This window comes from Schistocerca americana, chromosome 2 (assembly GCF_021461395.2).
Source record: "Schistocerca americana isolate TAMUIC-IGC-003095 chromosome 2, iqSchAmer2.1, whole genome shotgun sequence".
Classification (NCBI taxonomy): Eukaryota; Metazoa; Arthropoda; class Insecta; order Orthoptera; family Acrididae; genus Schistocerca; species Schistocerca americana.
In genome coordinates, this window is record NC_060120.1 from 1,022,043,396 (window position 1) to 1,022,063,384 (window position 19,989).

Here is a 19,989-nt window from a genome sequence, read left to right on the forward strand (position 1 = left end):
TCTCGTACCGTTAATAGTTAGTTTACAAACAGTGTGAACAAGTTAATTTTGCGGTGTTTCTTAAATAAACGCGCCATAGTGGCATCCATTGTAAAAATCATTTGCACAACAAAAATTTCTTCCTGCTTCATTACGTAAAACATAGACAGCAGTACTGCACTTTCAGAATTCGACGGCGCTGCTACGGCTCTGCAAGGGGACATAAAAACTACGATAGCATCTCTACGTAATAGGCAGGAAGAATTTCTATGCGACGGCCCACGAAGTCAGTTCAAGGTTGGAGTGGCTTAATTATCGCAAAACTCTGCTGGGAATGCATGGCCAGTTATTGTTATTGTTATCTATTACGTATTTAATTGGCCTTTGGAATGACACCTCCTGGGAATGATGGGAACTACGATCTAGTCAGCTGGAGAGAAGGCAGTATCTGGCAGGAAAAGCGGTTAACAGCCTCTGCTACTCCACAGAACAGCGAAGCTTCGCCGGTATCTATACCTAACTGTACATATAGGATGTCCCAGCAGTACTGATCAGTACTGAGGGCAGGAACGATCATCCGAAACAAAAATGTCTATTAAACATGGATTCTAAAATGCATACCTGAAAAGCTGTGAGCACTTCTTCGTCTTAGATTTTGTGAAATAAATCTCTTGTACTCCAAACTCTTTGCCTTCCAAATTTTTGGAGGAGGTAATGTGGACCAGAACAGGAAAAAATTGTTGGTAAACGTAGGCTACAAAATGCGTACCTTAACAGCTATGAGCACTTGTTTAGTAGATGACATATCTGTAACAGTAGCGAACATGAACAGGTTCTCATGACTGTTAAGGTGTGCAGCTTAGAACCCATGTTTACTAGACACCTTTTTCTTGTTTTGGTCCATACTACCTTATCCCAAAAAGTGGAAAGCCAATAGCTTGCAGAAGTAGAGATTTGCTTCGCAATATGAAAGATGAAGAATTGTTCAGAGCTCTTAAGGTATGCATTTTAGAGTTCACGTTTACTGCACTGTTTTTGCTTCGAATGATCGATCCCATCATATCCCTCAATACTGACCATTTCTCCTGGGACACTGTGTAGTATAAATCAAAGTTGTTTGCCACGACTTTCTGTCCGTATGTGAAGGCTAATCTCAGGAACTACTCGGTTGCTGCGTAAGTTCGTAGCGTATTTCTTTTGCATTTCGGGAGTCCGTTTGCAATGGTTTCACTTATCGATTGTTACTTTTATCTGTAGTTCGCTATTGTTATTTGAGTTTACATATTGTCATTTTCTCATTTGGAGATAGCGAGTGGGACTGTTCACGCTAGAAAATGGAGTGCCAAGTGGTCAAATCGGAACATTTCCGACAAATTCTTCTGTGTGAGTTCAATAGGGAGGTGACAGCAGCAGATGCAACCAGAAACATTGCCGCTTTGTATGAGGATAACGCCACTGGACAGAGCACGGCAAGAAAATGGTCGTTGTGGCATTAGTGGCTCTCCACGTTCATAAAGACCTTTGGGGCTTGATGAAGATCCTTTAAACGCATTAATCCACAGTCATCCATGTCAGTGTACTCTAGAACTGACAAATGTGGTGGACTGTGATCATTCCACCATCATGTTACATTTGCATGCGATGGGGAAGGTTCAAAAATCAGGTGTATGGGTGTTGGGTATTTAATCCAAAATTAGAAAAATCAGCAGGTGGGTATATGTGCATCTATGCTTGCTCATCATCAATTGGCTCGAGAGCTACAATGACTGTTCGTATCCTCAATGTACAAGGTTATTACAAATGATTGAAGCGATTTCACAGCTCTACAATAATTTTATTATTTGAGATATTTTCACAATGCTTTGCACACACATACAAAAACTCAAAAAGTTTTTTTAGGCATTCACAAATATTCGATATGTGCCCCTTTAGTGATTCGGCAGACATCAAGCCGATAATCAAGTTCCTCCCACACTCAGCGCAGCATGTCCCCATCAATGAGTTCGAAAGCATCGTTGATGCAAGCTCGCAGTTCTGGCACGTTTCTTGGTAGAGGAGGTTTAAACACTGAATGTTTCACATAACCCCTCAGAAAGAAATCGCATGGGGTTAAGTCGGGAGAGCGTGGAGACCATGACATGAATTGTTGATCATGATCTCCACCACGACCGATCCATCGGTTTTCCAATCTCCTGTTTAAGAAATGCTTCTGCTTTAGCCTTTTCCGTAAGATTTTCCAAACCGTCGGCTGTGGCACGTTTAGCTCCCTGCTTGCTTTATTCGTCGACTTCCGCGGCTACGCGTGAAACTTGCCCGCACGCGTTCAACCGTTTCTTCGCTCACTGCAGGCCGACCCGTTGATTTCCCCTTACAGAGGCATCCAGAAGCTTTAAACTGCGCATACCATCGCCGAATGGAGTTAGCAGTTGGTGGATCTTTGTTGAACTTCGTCCTGAAGTGTCGTTGCACTGTTATGACTGGCTGATGTGAGTGCATTTCAAGCACGACATACGCTTTCTCGGCTCCTGTCGCCATTTTGTCTCACTGCGCTCTCGAGCGCTCTGGCGGCAGAAACCTGAAGTGCGGCTTCAGCCGAACAAAACTTTATGAGTTTTTCTACGTATCTGTAGTGTGTCGTGACCATAAGTCAATGAATGGAGCTACGGTGAATTTATGAAATCGCTTCGATCATTAGTAATAGCCCTGTAGTGCTGACGAGAAATGGCGTCTTCATGCTAACGTAAGGAGAAGAAGGGAATCGTTGAGCCGAAACAAAACAGCAGCTCCACGTACAAAGATATGCACGCACCCACAAACGACAATGTTATGCCGCTGGTGAAACAGCGGCTGCGTGATGTACTACAAATTATTTCTCTGTGGTATAACCACCACTGTTGACATTTATTTTCAACAACTGAGACGTTCCCAATCGAAGAACAACGACCAGGCAGACTGCGTTAAGTGATGCTACACCACGCTAACTGCATCTACATTCTGCTAGACTCACAAAAAACATACATGCGATTTCAGTCTTTCTCGGCGTATTCCACTGATGAATTCTTCTCGGGTTATCAGCCGAGCGGTGGCGTCGTCTTGTTACAATGTTTCAGTGAGAATCGTACCCATCACCTTCTCCAGCTTCCACTAACATTCCTGCTTTATGAGCTGTGGCTTCGTCCTGCTGAAGCCAAATTCGCCGGATAGGAACACGTTTTCTTCTTAGTTCAGGTAGGAAGAATTCAGTGATCACCTGTCTGTAACGTTCGGAGGTTACAGTTAACAGTGTTCCCGCTATCGTCCTGGAAAAAATATGGACCAATAATATCTGTACCGGTTACAATGCACCAAACTGTCACCTTGGGACTATGTAATGGCTTCTTATGTGTTAGATTTTGATTTTCACTCGCCCGATAACGACAGTTCAAATGAAAATGAGCTTCTTCACTCGTAAACGAAATAATGTTGTTATTTTGCTCAAGTATGGCCTCCATTTCTCAAGTAAAACTGATCCGCTGTACACAATCTCTAGGGTTCAATTGTTGCACCACGACTATCTCGTAGAGATTAAATCCTAGACCAGTATGCAAAATACGTCTTGCTGAAAGAGTACTGAGGCGCAGCACAGCAGAATGTGTCCTAGCAGATCGACGAGGACTAAGGAATATGGCTTAACGAACTGTTTCAACCTTTTCTGCGGTGCGTACTGAACGAGGAGCCCCTGGCGGTTTTCTGCTCATCACTGTTCCTCGTAAACAAAATGATTTAGCCCATAGTAAAGTGGCTTTACGATTGAGGGCGCTATCGTGTCTCGCGAGATTGAAATGGCAACGAAACTCACGCTGAACTGCAACGATAGACTCATTGTTATGCACAAACCTATTGTAAGCAAACACACGATGTTCCACAGTCCACGGCTCCATGACCTCGACTAAACAAAATGGCATGAGTTACTAAACACACGTATTATAAAGAAGCGGCCCAGCCGCAGTTACTTAGTGCCATCCATACGAAGCCGGGGCAGGTCGATGGTGCAATATAAATACTGATAACTGTAATTAGTTACTTTTGAAATATTTCTTCGATCCCATAAACTAGTTCTTGAACACTTTAAACATCGTTTTGAGTGCGGCATGCGGAAGTTACGAATTTAGTTCGATGCTGGCGGTGAGTCGACAGCAAACCAATGCCAATGACAACTGAGGTATACATGCCAATATCATTAGCAGCAAATAAAGAGAGATAGAGAGAGAGTACACGAGGGCACTGAATGAATATCACAGTATTTATCCTAATGAAATGAAATGTCGTGTGGCTAGGGCCTCCCGTCGGGTAGACCGTTCGCCTGGTGCAGATCTTTCGATTTGACGCCACTTCGGCGACCTGCGCGTCGATGGGGATGAAATGATGATGATTAGGACAACACAACATCCAGTCCCTGAGCGGAGAAAATCTCTCACCCAGCCGGGAATCGAACCCGGGCCCTTAGGACTGACATTCCGTCACGCTGACCACTCAGCTACCGGGGGCGGACATTTATCCTAATGATGATGGGGCATTGGAACACTGATAGGAGGGGGAATTGAGAAAATGATACAGGAGTAGAAGCATTAAAGGAGGGGAAAGATTATTAAGTTCTACAATAAATTTCTGACAGTGATTGCGAATACACAGTTCAAAAATCGTAAGAGTAGGAGGGGTGTTTGGAAAAGGCCTGGAGATATGGAATGAAGCCAGCCGGATTAATTATGGTGATACAGAGATTCCGAAATCAGGGACTGGATTGAATGGGAACCTGGGAGAAGATAAAGACTCAGTCCGCTATTTATTAATAAAGAAAAGTAGGCTGGAAAAATCATCCTGAAGAGAAACATAATACCGAAGCACGATGAGGTGCTTTTGATGCTCTCTGAGGCTGTAGATACTGCGGTAATGATTTCAACAACAGGCTGTTCAACCGAATAGGAATGGATATCTCTTAAAAGGGCAATCAAACAAGTGGAGCAGACAAATGAAGATACAAGGAAAGCAACTACAAAGAAAAGTTGGGTGACAGAATACAAAAATGGTCAGAAAAAGACGGGGATCCAACAGTATATAAGTCACTTACGAATGAAATAAATAGGAAATTCTGGAGAGCTGCAGTAAAAAGACTGTAGAAAAAATTTTATGAAATAGAAAAAGAAATTGTATTGGAAAGCCGGACGCAAAGTATGGGAAAATCGAAACAAACTTCGGTAAAAGTAAAAACAAAGGAGTCAATATTAAGAAAGCCAGACGACTGCCAATGGTAAACACAAAGGAAAGAGCGAGTAGGTGAAAAGAAGACATTGTAGGTGGAAGAACTGTCTGCTGACATTGTAGAAGAAGAAATGAGAGCAGATTTGAAAGATATGTAGGACCCAGTATTACAATCGGAGTATAAAACAGCAGTGGAGAACTTGCCACCAAATAAGTGAGAATGAATAGGTAACATTCTACTGGAATTTCTAAAGTCATCGGCGGAAGTGGCAACCAAACAACTATTGCAGATGGTGTGTATAATTTGTAAGACTGGAGACGTACCATCAAACTTCCGGAAAAATGTCATCCACACAATTCGGAAGACAGAAAGCGCAGACAAATACGAGAATTATTGTACAATCAGCTTAACAGCTCATGCATCCAGGTTGTTCACAAGAATAATATAGAATAGAAAACTGAGTAGCTCTTAGATTAGCAACAGTTTGGCTTTAGGAAAGTTGTAAGCTCTAGTGAGGTAGTTCGGACTAGATGTGAAATGGATAGCTATTTGGTTGGATAGCGGATACTGGATATCTAGCTATCCAATAAGCCTCATTTTACAGTTATCCTGTGTGAATGTATAGAAGGTGCGTCTCTCATTTAAATACGTAATGTACCTTCCATACACGCAAACAGTTTATGATATGCACTTGAAAATGGCGCATGGTCGAAATCAGCTGATCGTGTGAAGTAAAAGACTGGTCGCGCTGGAAAAGGGAATTGTCATTTAGTAAATTTGAGGTTGTGGTACGCAATATGAGGAAACGCGTTGTAACGTTGTTTTATTATTTACTGACGTTTGGATCGAGATAATTAATTTAAAAAAGAGTTTGATAAGGGGTGAAGCGAGACCGTTTGTTACGGTTGTGAAATCAAATGGTTCAATGAAATCATTCGATGACGACACATCTGCTGACTTCCGAGAATAACATACTCGATATCCGGTAATCCCAGGAAGTTACTCAAGTTTCTGTGTCTCCGTCATATCTCCGTGTACTTGGCCTTTGCTGGTGGATCGATAAGGACTTACACAACACACAGAAAACATTTAAATTTAGATTACACGACTCTTGGTGAATATCATTGGCCTCCTGAGGAACATTATTTTGGAGATTGTTGTTGGTGTGCTCTTCAGTCTGAAGACTGGTCAGAACAGCTCTCCAAGCTAGTCTGTCCTGTGCAAGCACTTTCATCTCAGCATAACTACTGCAACCTTTACCCACTTGAACTTGTTTATTTTAGCCAAGCCTTGAGCACCATCTAGAATGGTCCCTCCTCCCTTCCCCCTCCCCCAGTCACTATATTGCCGAAGTGACTACTGCTTGATTCCTCGTGTCCCTTCTTGCAGTGAACTGTGCATAACGCCATTTCCTTCGCAGTTTGATTCAGTACCTTCTCATCAGTCACCCTGTCTATCCATCTAACCTTCAGTTTTCTTCTGTGGTATCATATTTCAAAATATTCTGTTCTCCTCTTATGTGTGTTATTTGTTGTCTTATAATGTGCATATATATTAGGTTGCTGCATAAGTTCGTAGCGTTTTTCCACAAGTTTAATAAAAACAACAGATACACCTAACAGAGACTTTAGTCATCAATAGCCGGCTCGAGTGGCCGAGCGGTTCTAGGCGCTACATTCTGGAACCACCTACGGTCGCAGGTTCGAATACTGCCTCGGGCATGGATGTGTGTGATGTCCTTAGGTTAGTTAGGTTTAAGTAGTTCTAAGTTCTAGGGGACTGATGACCTCTGAAGTTAAGTCCCATAGTGCTCAGGGCCATTTGAACCATTTTTTAGTCATCAATAATATTTCAATATGGAAAAACAATCTTTGGTGCGAAATTATTTAATATCAATGACGCGTTTCACCCTTTTAGGACATCACCGGATTGTGTAAAAGTAGTTGGTTATGAAACCCATCTGTCATAAAGCCATATAAGAAGGAAAATGGACGCAACAGTAACTAGATAGCCGGCCGGAGTGGCCGTGCGGCTCTAGGCGCTACAGTCGGGAGCCGAGCGACCGCTACGGTCGCAGGTTCGAATCCTGCCTCGGGCATGGATGTGTGTGATGTCCTTAGGTTAGTTAGGTTTAATTAGTTCTAAGTTCTAGGCGACTGATGTCCTCAGAAGTTGAGTCGCATAGGGCTCAGAGCCATTTGAACCAGCTGAAGTAACTAGATATCCAGTTACTGATGCATCCTTTTACCATTTTATATGGCTTTATGACGGATGGGTAATATATCCAGCTACTTTTACACAATCTATTGATGCACCAGAAGGGTGAAATGCGTCATATCCGTATTGAATGATCAAGCGATGTAACGACAGAGAAACTTCCCCCGTCGTTGCGTGTTGGCGTAAGCTTTTCTACCACCATATTACGAGAAAAAAATAAGATTGCGTTATACGTAAATTATATTTACTTTGGGGGTATATAGCAAACCATGAGTAGTGCTTCTATTCCTGTATGCACACTTGCAGGTAGTTCAAAAAGGAGGCGCGACTTTCAACATTAGTCCGTCCATGTGTCTTGGGCTGTAAGGATGTCTATAAATTGATTGAAGCGGACTTTTAGATATACAGGGAGTATTTATGACTGACTGATAATTTGTGGCGGCGCTGCACGTCTACCACCGACATTCTGCACGTACTCTGCGAACCATGCTAACCAGCACTCAGTGTAGCCGCTGGCTCAGGAATAGTCTGATCGCCAGAGGCTGTAGTACTCGTGTCGTCCTATACAAAAACTACAACCAGAATATTAAATTTCCATTGTCCGTGTTATAGTTATTACAAATCAAATTGTATTGGTTTCCTCGGGAGAAAGAGAATTAAAAAAAGTAACGATAACTAAAAAAGTTCCTTTCGACTGCATATCCGTTGTGCATTATGTCATTTCATACTAACTTTAGTGGTGCAGAGTGCTCTATCGGCTACTGCAGTTGTGGTTATAGTCTTGGAAGGAAGTAAGGAAGATTAGTGGTTAATGTCCCGTAGACGTCAAGATTATTAGAGACTGTGAACCCAGAGCTATTAGTCAGGGCTATTTTTTTCCACACCTAAGTCGATCTATTCGGGAGGATTCCAGTTCAGATACCTTTCTGGCCATTCAGATTTACATTTCCCACCTAAATTGCTTAAGGCAAATACCGGGATGGTTGCTTTGAGAGGGACACCACAATTTTCTTGCCCATCCTTCCCCAACTGAAGTTCGTGCATCGGTTCTAATGGCCTCTTGCTTCCTTCACTGTGTAAGTGTGCTGTCTGTAAAACTGTGTGAGTGTGTCCCATTCGTGAAATTCTTTGACATTCGTGATAAGGTGTACACTCATACTACGTTTGGTTCTCATACTTCCCAGTTCCAAAGCATTTGGATGACAAATACGACGAATTCTGTATGGTCCGTTATAGCAAAGAGAATTTGCTGAACAAGCGTTTTCCTTTATGAGACAATCTGCGAGATCTGACGAGTAGTTTTTGACCTGCCTGAAGTGTTCATTTGATTCCAGACGGCTGCTGGCGTTGAATCCTCTTTTCTGCAGCTCGTTTGATGTTTCGTAAAGCTATATCCACAATTTGGTGGTGTCATAAGAAACGTGACTTAGGTATCGGTACAAGTTCTCTGATTGTGTCAGTTGGCAGTATGTTTTTCAGTACAAGGTAGAAGCGTAGGGAATAGATTTGATGACATTGTGCAATGTGTAAATGTATTTGTCCCAATCTCTGTGTTTCTTGTGGCGGTACAATCTGCATAATTTACCTATCTCTTTCATAATGTGTTCAGCTGGATTTGAAGAAGCATGATAGCGGAAAATGTAAACGGGTTTGATTTTCCTGCTGAAGAGTGTGCGCGTCCAGTAACGACGTAAATTGTGGCCCGTTGTCTGAAATGACCTTGTCAATGTGGCCAATTTCTGTTAAAAAATTCTTAAAATTCTGTTGAACAACCAGAGATGATGCATCAGCCACAATATTTCCAAAACCGGGAATGTAGATGACAGTAAAGCGAAATTCATGTAAATACGTAGCCGAATGAAGTAAACGCTGATGAGAAAGTTTTGCTGACGTAAGAAATTGCAACGCTCTGTGGTCAGTATAAATCTTGGTGTGTCTGCCAAATAAGAAGTGACGGAATCTGGAAAAGGCCGCACAACTGCTAAACATTCAAGTTCTGTTATAGAACAGTTACGTCCAGATAGAGACAAAACGCGACTAGCGAAAGCAATACTTTTCTTAACAACAACGCCGTCCTCTTCGATCTCTTGAAACAGAAAGTCACCAATGGCCGTCGGTGGCCAAACAAAGGTCATGTGAAAGATCAAGATGAGAAAGTAGAGGAGCGTGTAATAAAGCTTGTTTTAAATTGACAAATTTTTGTTGAGCTTGTTTGGCCCAGAGCCAGTTGGAGTTTATGCCCAAGTTGGCACAAGCGTGGAGTATCAAGAGCCTTGTAGTACACAAAACGACGGAAAAATTGACTAAACCGAGAAAACTTCTAACTTGACGTTTGGAATTGGGTGTGGTGATGTCACGGATAGCTCCCAACTTATCCGGGTCAGTTTCAACGCCAGAAACAGATATGACGTGACCTAAAAATTTGATGTTAGAGTTGCCGAACTCAGATTTGCTCAGGTTGAATATAACACCGTAGTCAGAAAAGACTTTTAATAAATAATTCAAGGTATCATTGTGCTCATCCCAGCTCTTTTCGGATATGAGAATATCATCGACATAAGTGCTAATTTTATTTTTCAAATGCTCTGGCAAAATAGAATTTAAACCTCTGATGAATGCTGCAGACGAATTGTTTAATGCAAAAGGAAGTTCACGGAACTGATATCATATGCCAAAACGGAGGAAGGCCGTAAATTCAGGGCAATTACGGTGCAATTCAATCTGCCAGAAACTATATCTTAAATCAAGGGAAGAGAAAACTGTGATTCCATGAAATTTCTGGCGAATTTCTTCCAACTCTTGCAGTCTATTGGTTTCCGGAATAATAATGTTGTTAATTTGTCTCGAATCGAGAACAAGCCTCAGTGAACCATCTTCCTCTCGCACAGTATGAAGCAGACTGTTATAAGGGTTGGCTTCCGACTCAATAATACCTTGTTGAAGCATGGAAGTTATTTTTTTCTTTAACTTTCTGACGATAAACAAAAGGAAATGTGTAGTCTCGTCCAACAAAAGTTTTGTGTGGCTTAACTTGAAATTCGTAGAGAAAATCACGAATAGTGCAATGTACCTTATCAAAAACGTGAGCATGAGTCTGTAAGATTTCCCGTAATTGTTGTTTATGAAAATCAGAGGTGGCTTTACAGTTGTTAAGTTTGTTCTGAATCGTATCGAAGATGTCAATCACAGTGCCGTCATCGTTGTGTAGAGTACTAGACGATATTTCTGTTTGAAGAAAGAAAATGTAGGCGCTTGATATGTTGTTCCTCGCTAGACAGGCTCTGATCAAAATTAAAAGACATCGTATTGTCGTCGTTTTGTAATGTAATTGTTAAAATCCAGCACTGCTTTATGTCTGTTAAAGAAATCGACGCCCAGAATGACTTCAGTTGTTAATAATGGAACGATAAGAAAGTTGGCGAGAAATATGTGACCTTGATTAGAAAATTGTAAATGAGTTTGAGATTTGACTTCAACGCTTTTACCAGGTACAGCACCATTTATTTTGATTTTATTGAGAGGTAACATCGGACAAGAACCATGAGAATTGCAGCGGTTGATTGCTGCATCACTTATGACAGTAACGGGAGAACCAGAATCCAGAACTGCTTTTCTACTTGAATAGTAATGACAGGATGATAAAAATGCTTCAGAGGCTGTTCAGTTTCACGTAACAATAAATCCCTGATGTCTTGTAAGCGGATCATATGCTCTATAATGTGTGCAGGATGCGATGTACCCTGTGTTGGCGCAGCGTCGGCATCATCCGACGCCTGTTCCGTGCGTTGGCAGATGCAACTTCAATGATAGGCTTCTTAAGTGCCTTTTATTCCTAAAATTATGATTAAAATTTCTACTTCCCTCTTTATTCCCATTGTGACCACGAAAATGCTGGGCATAAGATTTCTGCTTGTGCGGCTGTTGTCTGTAATTACGGAAAGTGTTCCTGTGAGTAAAATTATTACTAGAATCATTTTGCGAGATTGATTGCTGCTGTGACAGCTGTTGCGGCAACGGCTGATTTATGTGCTGTCCGGAATTAACAGGTTGCTGACTAGACTGTTGAAAATTGTGATTTTGCTGGTGGTAGTTGTCACGAAGACTTCGGTTCTACTGAAAATGTCGTTGCTGATTACCATTAAAATTCTGGTTGCTGTTGTCAAAATTCCTGTTACGTCTTTCATTTCAAAATAGTCACTCTTATTGTGACTGAAAAACGTGCCAGAATGACCACCGTTGTGACTGTAGTGAAAACTGCGGTTATTGTTAGAAACTTTATTATTATTCTTCTGCTGAGAAAACGGCTGATGAATCTCAAGTAATTGTAAAACGTCACGAAAAGCATGTATGTTGTATGTTAGATGTTTGCTGACCTGCTCTTAACGCACATTTCAAATTTCCTTGAAATACAGAGGTGGATCAAACCTGACGGGCTGAATGGCTCAAGTAAACACTGGTTTTGTTGTACCATGTATTCAAAGTAGTGTGTTAACGTTTCAAAATTCGAGTTGTTGTAGTTCGGTAAATTTATCAATTTGTCTTTTACAGTACGCTGTGTCGTCTCAGACCAGTGAGCTGCGGGGGAAGCGCTTTGAAATTCTTCAACTGAAAAACATTGGCGTGCAATCGGTAGCATTCTCGTCGACGGTTCCCCTTCCAAGCAACTACAAATAAATTCTAATTTATGAGAAACAGGTTAATTTGGTGACGAAAAAACGTAAATTGTTGAATGCAGTCCAAGGGATGCAAACAGTTAGGACAATTACGAAATACTTTGAATTTTCTGACATAAAAAATGCTTGTAGTCAGATCCATCGGTTCTAAAATTTTCAAAATAATGTTGTCGACTGAAAAAAGTGCGAGAGTTGTCATGTGATTGCAGAACGTCTCTTTCTCTGACCGGTTGCGAAGAATGTTCTGTATTCTGATCGCTACAACGCGTGACAAAGTTGTTTGAGCAGTCGTGAGATATGGTATCGTTCTTATTGTCAGACAAGCGATCATGAAGTTTATTAAGTTCCCGTGTAATTTGAAGATTAATTTGTATCTGTCCCTGTCGAAAGTTTTCAAGTGCTTGAAATTCTTCGGTGTCAGTGAAGTGTACCGGTTGTGTACCTTCAGAGTGATTGTCACGATTCAATTTTAATTGTGCTCCTGTGTCGGCGAGTTCATCGTATTCGCCTTTCAGATTGTCGTATTGGTCGGGAATTTTCTTAGTATCATCTTTAAGTGACTGTAACTGTACAGCATGACTACGCGTTTTCTTTTGCAGAGTAGAAACAATTTCACTGGGTACCTACTTTTTAATTTTAGCAATGGTATTAAGCTGTTCATCAATAGCTGTTCCTCTGTCTGACACACTTTGATTAAGGTTGTCATGAGCTGCAGTTCGTTCGCTTAAACGAGGTGTGACATTGGTAACCTATGTCGAAATACCATTTACGTGATCTGTTTGTCACGGAGCGCATCTAAAGATTTCTTATTCTCTTCGAATTTGTGATTAAGCTCTTCCAAATGACTAGCCTGTACATCAAAACGTTCTGTAAGAGATTCATGATTTTACAACATTTATCATTAACTTCTTCAAGTTCTTTTGTAAGAATCTCGTTGCTGTTTTTAAGTTCGTCAAAACGAGTGGATTGTTCCTCAAAATGATTGGATTGTTGATCAAAACGTTCATTATTTTGTTTTTGCATTTCACTTAAGAACTGAAACAAACGATCGAAGTTAGCTTGCTGCGAGAAATTCATACTGTGTGTAGCCAAATGAAGCTGTTGCGTAACAGTTCTGTCGGAAAAATTCCGTAAAGGCTGGGCTTGGGGTTTTGGTAAAGGTAGAGAATCTTCCATAGCTGTGTGTGTGACATCAGTATTCTCTGAAAATAAAATATCAGAATTACCACAAATATTATTATCTGAATGCGGAGTCCTGTCAGTATCAAGAGAGTGTACAATGTTCGTGACCTGTCTATCCGGTTGCAAAGGCACAGAATCTTGCATTACTACGTCAGAAATATGGTTAGTATTAGTAGCAGCAGCATGATCAGCAAAGGTGTTGTTGCTGTCGGTCGCATTTTGCAAATCAGATTCTTGCGAATTCATCGTAGTGCGTGATCTGTTGGTAAACGTACTACGCGGCATGATAATAGATAAATATAAAAACAAAATCACAGATATAAAGACAAGGTTGAGGACAATAATATCAAAGCTGAAAGCCAGAACATATTAGCGAAATATGCGTTGCGCTGAAGTACAGTAATAATTAAGACGTGGTGGCGGTTAGTGTTTAACGTCCCGTCGACAACGAGGTCATTAGAGACGGAGCGCAAGCTCGGGTTAGGGAAGGATTGGGAAGGAAATCGGCCGTGCCCTTTCAAAGGAACCATCCCGGCATTTGCCTGAAACGATTTAGGGAGATCACGGAAAACCTAAATCAGGATGGCTGGAGACGGGATTGAACCGTCGTCCTCCCGAATGCGAGTCCAGTGCGCTAACCACTGCCCCACCTCGCTCGGTATAATTAAGACTGAGCAGAACACAATTCCTGACTGTTTCTCAGAATATTCCTGCGTCGCTGGTACTGTACAAGGATGTCGCCAGATGTAAGTTATCTAAGTAAATCAAAATATAGCCTCAAGTACACTGTTTCTAATTGTAAACCTGAGTTGTGATAGTAAATGAACTGTCGCAAAGTGAAAGCAAAGATGCACTGTAATAATAATTAATTGTCATAATGAAACGAGAAGTGTTTCATATTACAGAACTTAGCAATCTGACTGCAAGAATTTGCAGCAGTATAAACTGCCTGAATAACTTCGACATGAAACCTAGTTTAATTAGTTTCACAAAATCTGATCACAAAAACTATCTCTGAATAACGTAATTTGGCCCTGATTAAATAAATAAAACAATCAAAATATTTTCTCCTTATCTCTAACCTGCGCAAATCTGGATAACACGTTGCAATCCTGCTCTGTCTTGCGCGCCGCTATGCTAAAGCTGCAAATTACTGTATCAGCGGAGACACTCGATAGGGGCAATGAGTTCTCTGTTAATTGCAAATCGAACATACTAGGTTGTATCATCCACTAAAAATAATTGTAAGAGAAAGATTGGTAAGAAAATGAAATATGCACATAAATGTCAACACTGTTTTCTTTTGTTAATGAGAAAAATTGCTCAAAGCAGATTTTAAATTCAATGAACTTCTCAACATCCAAACAATACCCTTTCCTGCCTCTCAAACCTAACAACTTTCAGTACAATAACCAAGAGCTCAGATGGAAACCCAGTTCTAAGCAAAGAAGGGAAAGCAGAAAGGTGGAAGGAGTATATAGAGGGTCTATACCAGGGCGATGTACTTGAGGACAATATTATGGAAATGGAAGAGGATGTAGATGAAGATGAAATGGGAGATACGATACTGCGTGAAGAGTTCGACAGAGCACTGAAAGACCTGAGTCGAAACAAGGCCCCCGGAGTAGACAATATTCCATTGGAACTACTGACGGCCGTGGGAGAGCCAGTCCTGACAAAACTCTACCATCTGGTGAGCAAGATGTATGAAACAGGCGAAATACCCTCAGACTTCAAGAAGAATATAATAATTCCAATCCCAAAGAAAGCAGGTGTTGACAGATGTGAAAATTACCGAACTATCAGCTTAATAAGTCACAGCTGCAAAATACTAACACGAATTCTTTACAGACGAATGGAAAAACTAGTAGAAGAGTCGAGGGACATGAAAGGGAAGCAGTGGTTGGGAAGGGAGTAAGACAGGGTTGTAGCCTCTCCCCGATGTTGTTCAATCTGTATATTGAGCAAGCAGTAAAGGAAACAAAAGAAAAATTCGGAGTAGGTATTAAAATTCATGGAGAAGAAATAAAAACTTTGAGGTTCGCCGATGACATTGTAATTCTGTCAGAGGCAGCAAAGGACTTGGAAGAGCAGTTGAACGGAATGGACAGTGTATTGAAAGGAGGATATAAGATGAACATCAACAGAAGCAAAACAAGGATAATGGAATGTAGTCTAATTAAGTCGGGTGATGCTGAGGGAATTAGATTAGGAAATGAGGCACTTAAAGCAGTAAAGGAGTTTTGCTATTTGGGGAGCAAAATAACTGATGATGGTCGAAGTAGGGAGGATATAAAATGTAGGCTGGCAATGGCAAGGAAAGCGTTTCTGAAGAAGAGAAATTTGTTAACATCCAGTATTGATTTAAGCGTCAGGAAGTCATTTCTGAAAGTATTCGTATGGAGTGTAGCCATGTATGGGAGTGAAACATGGACGATAAATAGTTTGGACAAAAAGAGAATAGAAGCTTTCGAAATGTGGTGCTACAGAAGAATGCAGAAGATTAGATGGGTAGATCACATAACTAATGAGGAAGTATTGCATAGGATTGGATTGGATTGTTTGGGGGAAGAGACCAAACTGCGAGGTCATCGGTCTCATCGGACTAGGGAAGGATGGGGAAGGAAGTCGGCCGTGCCCTTTCAAAGGAACCATCCCAGCATTTGCCTGGAGCGATTTAGGGAAATCACGGAAAACCTAAATCAGGATGGCCGGACGCGGGATTGAACCGTCGTCCTCCCGAATGCGAGTCCAGTGTGCTACCACTGCGCCACCTCGCTCGGTATAGGATTGGGGAGAAGAGAAGTTTGTGGCACAACTCGACCAGAAGAAGGGATCGGTTGGTAGGACATGTTCTGAGGCATCAAGGGATCACCAATTTAGTATTGGAGGGCAGCGTGGAGGGTCAAAATCGTAGAGGGAGACCAAGAGATGAATACACTAAGCAGATTCAGAAGGATGTAGGTTGCAATAGGTACTGGGAGAAGAAAAAGCTTGCACATGATAGAGTAGCATGTAGAGCTGCATCAAACCAGTCTCAGGACTGAAGACCACAACAACAACAACAACCAAGTTCGTTCGATGACGCAGCAATAGAAAAAAATAATAACATCATTATTGTATTTACCTCACATTCCATTAGATTTCTTCATTCAGAGACCAGTTTCATGGTCATGTTGATTGAACAAAAGATAAACTTTAATTTGAATCATAATATCGCCATACCTTCCTCATTAACACTGTTTAAAATTATCAGCTTAACTACAACACAGTTGTACTTCGACTCCACTCGCAACCAGAGCTAAACATCACAGAACACCAATATAGTCTAAACATCGTCTGCTTTACTCAAACACAGCTAAACTCCAGTGGGGCGCAGAAAGTGATGCGCAGAAAGCAACGTGTTTTTTCAGTTGTGCGCATGACGTCACGATGGAAGCAGCTGTGCCAAACAGTACACAGTTCGAATTGTGACTGATTGTTTTTCTTGTATTGTTTTGTGTTTGAAGGAGTATTTTGTTTGAGTTCTTTCTTCTGAGGTACTCAGTCAACAGCGGAAACATTCGGAATTTGGGAGTGTTAACGGTTTTTGCTGTAATTGTTATTTGATTCGGAACTGAAATAGTTAGCGATAGTGGACAGCGGGATCAACATTGTGTTCGCCAGCTCTATAATTTATGGTCCGTCCTGTGAAATTCTTATTGGAGAATCTACAAGTGAGTGAGAAAATTAATTTTTACAATGCCAGGCTGTGATGTTACGGGCTGTTTTTCCTACAACCGGAGCACAAAGGGAACTGACGTAATGTATCACAGTTTCCCGCGTAATGAAACATTACAAAAACTATGGTTGTCGAAATGTTGTAGGAAAGACAGTGTAAATGTTGCGCATGCACGAATATGTTCTCGCCATTTCGCAGAAACAGATTACTTAAGGGATTTACAGTCTGAATTGCTTAATTTGCCCCGAAAAAGAATGCTCAAGCCAGATGCAGTTCCTTCGTGCAATTTGCCGTGCAGTAGGGCGACTGTCAATGTGTCACCCGCAACAGAAGACAGAACCAAACGGCATAAGAAACGAGAACTACATAAGAGATTCTTGGAAACTCTGGAAAAGCTGTCACCAAATAAGAAACATCATAATAAGAGCACATATTCAGATGACAGTTTTTTTTCAGACACAGATAAAGTTACTTTGATGAATACTATAGCGGCTTTAGAAAGAAGGAATGCTGTTCTTACAAACAAGTGTGTGCAACTTCTAGCTCTTGAGTAAATTCATTTCAATGCGATTAAATGAATAGTTTCTGATTTATTTGAGCCAAGGTTTCTAATTTCAAGTGTGTGTCAGCGTGGTTGTGATCTGATAATTTACCGATGTGTGAGGCATAAGCTGCGAAAGAATATAACTAATCAGTTTTAACTGCAATATTTTAGCAGCAGAAAGGCAGTTTAGACATCTCAGTTCTGGTATAAACAAAATCTTCCGCCAAAAACTTGACGTAAACGCGCATGCCGTGTCGTCTGCTTGTGAGCGCTTGCTTCTACGCTGACGTCACTAGGCCAGCCAATGGCAGAGCAGAGCGCTTACTGCCCAACCTTATTATTTAGTAACCTTGGCGAAACTTTGACTGTTCCTCTGCGCCCTCGTGCAGCTCAAAGATGTTAGCTTAACTTCTGCGATACAGCTTACCACATCGCTTCTCGCTTACAATCGATTCAGATACCAGAAATTCACATACCAAAATTATCACACTGGCAGCTTTCAGTGTGCCACGGCCCCTCGTGCAGCCCATCTCTCAAATTATTCTTAGACGCAATTGTATTTCGAATACAGCCAACTCGTGTTGGGGTCTAAGAGTAAACACTCCGAAAATGTGAAATGGGTATTAAATTTATTTGTGAAAAACTTGAACTGTTAGGATGGAGTCTCCCCCTAACCACAACAAGTACGTAAAGTGCATTCTATATAAGAGCAGCAAACATAAACGTCGACAGTATTCTAAGATTATTCAACTGTATAAATGCATCTAACCCTTGATGACAGTGACGCAGAATGAACCACCCGGATAGCCGAGCACGCTTCTGGGATACCGGGAGATAAGCCTGGCCTGGATCAAACCCGCCTCACGCATTAACAACGAGGGTTGGTGAGCAAATCTGCCTGGATGTCGTTTTTACGTGGCTTCCCACATCCATCTAGGTAAATATCGCTCTAGTACCCACGTTATGCCTCCAATTGACGCTAAGCAAACGTTCAGAAAATGTTCTGACACTTGAATATAGGATTTACTCTAGGCACAGACACATGGGTACTTAAGTTCCGTCCTGGTGGGCATCTGGCCACGGCCAGCAGCTATTACTAACGTTGCCAAAACCCATGGAAAAGACGGAAAAAGGCAAAGAAGGAGAAGAAAGTCACACTGATTGACGTTTTATAACGCTGTTATCATTGGCGCCACAGGAGGAGGATGTCATATAGACTGCTGTACAAATGTTATGTTGCGTAATGAAGCGTATATATGTGGTGTGACATATCGACTTTTGAATATATCGAGACAGCCTGTAAGAGGTCCGAGCCGATGTAATTTTATGTAAGAGGTCCGAACAGATGTAATTTCGATGTATTGCTCATGCGCTGCCTGTGATATTCAAGGTATAAGAGAATTGCTGACCAGAGAGCAGTGTTGACTCAGTACGAAATGTGTAGCTGTAGCAGTAAGTTGTGGCTAGTCTGCGCTAGTCTGGTCTGGAGTCTGCTCTGCTCTGGTCTGGTGTATCGTGTTGGCTGGCCGGTCGCGGTGCAGCGATGCCGGAGCCTGAGTATTATTGTATAAGGTAAAAAGCAGCCTCGCGCACATCTAGTAATGTTATGTGAACTCCGATGTAAATGTTTTAAAAATTTCCTATTATTAATCTTTGTGGTATAAAGTAATTTTTTTTTACAAGCATTCATTTCAATTTAAAGAATTTACTAATTTCTCCAATCCATGATCATTCCGATTGTTGCAAAAGAAAAATCAGTTGCTTCCTTTCATAAATGACAAATCTATCGGCCAGCATTGCACAGAGCTGTGCCGGAAAAAGGTTATTGTTAGAGCAGATAGTTGGCAACTTTATTGAAGTAAGAATTTTTGATTTTTTATTCAGAATGATCTTACAGCACTGCTGTCGTCCAAAATTTACCAGGTTACTGAATTTATTTTTTAATTACGAGGTTTAGGAATTTTTCTGTTTCGAGCTTACATTAAATGAGAAAAGAATTTTGTGGGTACATTAAATGGGAAACAAAATTTTGTGTGGAGGTTAAATGTGAATGAAATTCTGTAGGGACGTTATAAATGGGAACCAATTTTGTTCAGAGGTTACACTAAAATTAGAATCGTATTCTTATTCATTATTATTTTATTATTCAATTTTGTGGGGTGGTTACAAGCCGTAATACAGTCAAGTAACATTTGTAATACTGACCTAATGTAAAACCAAAAGCATTACATATAGTCAGACATTACAAATGCAGGTACGCCATAGAAGACTTATTGCACTGCTGTAGTGTGTACACACAAAATGTTTGAAAGGTTCTACTTCATATTTTGTTGATAACATTGTACCTTCTAATAAAGATAATGGTTTGGAAATGAAGAAAAATGTTCAAAACTACTTACTGAAAAAAATACACTCCTGGAAATGGAAAAAAGAA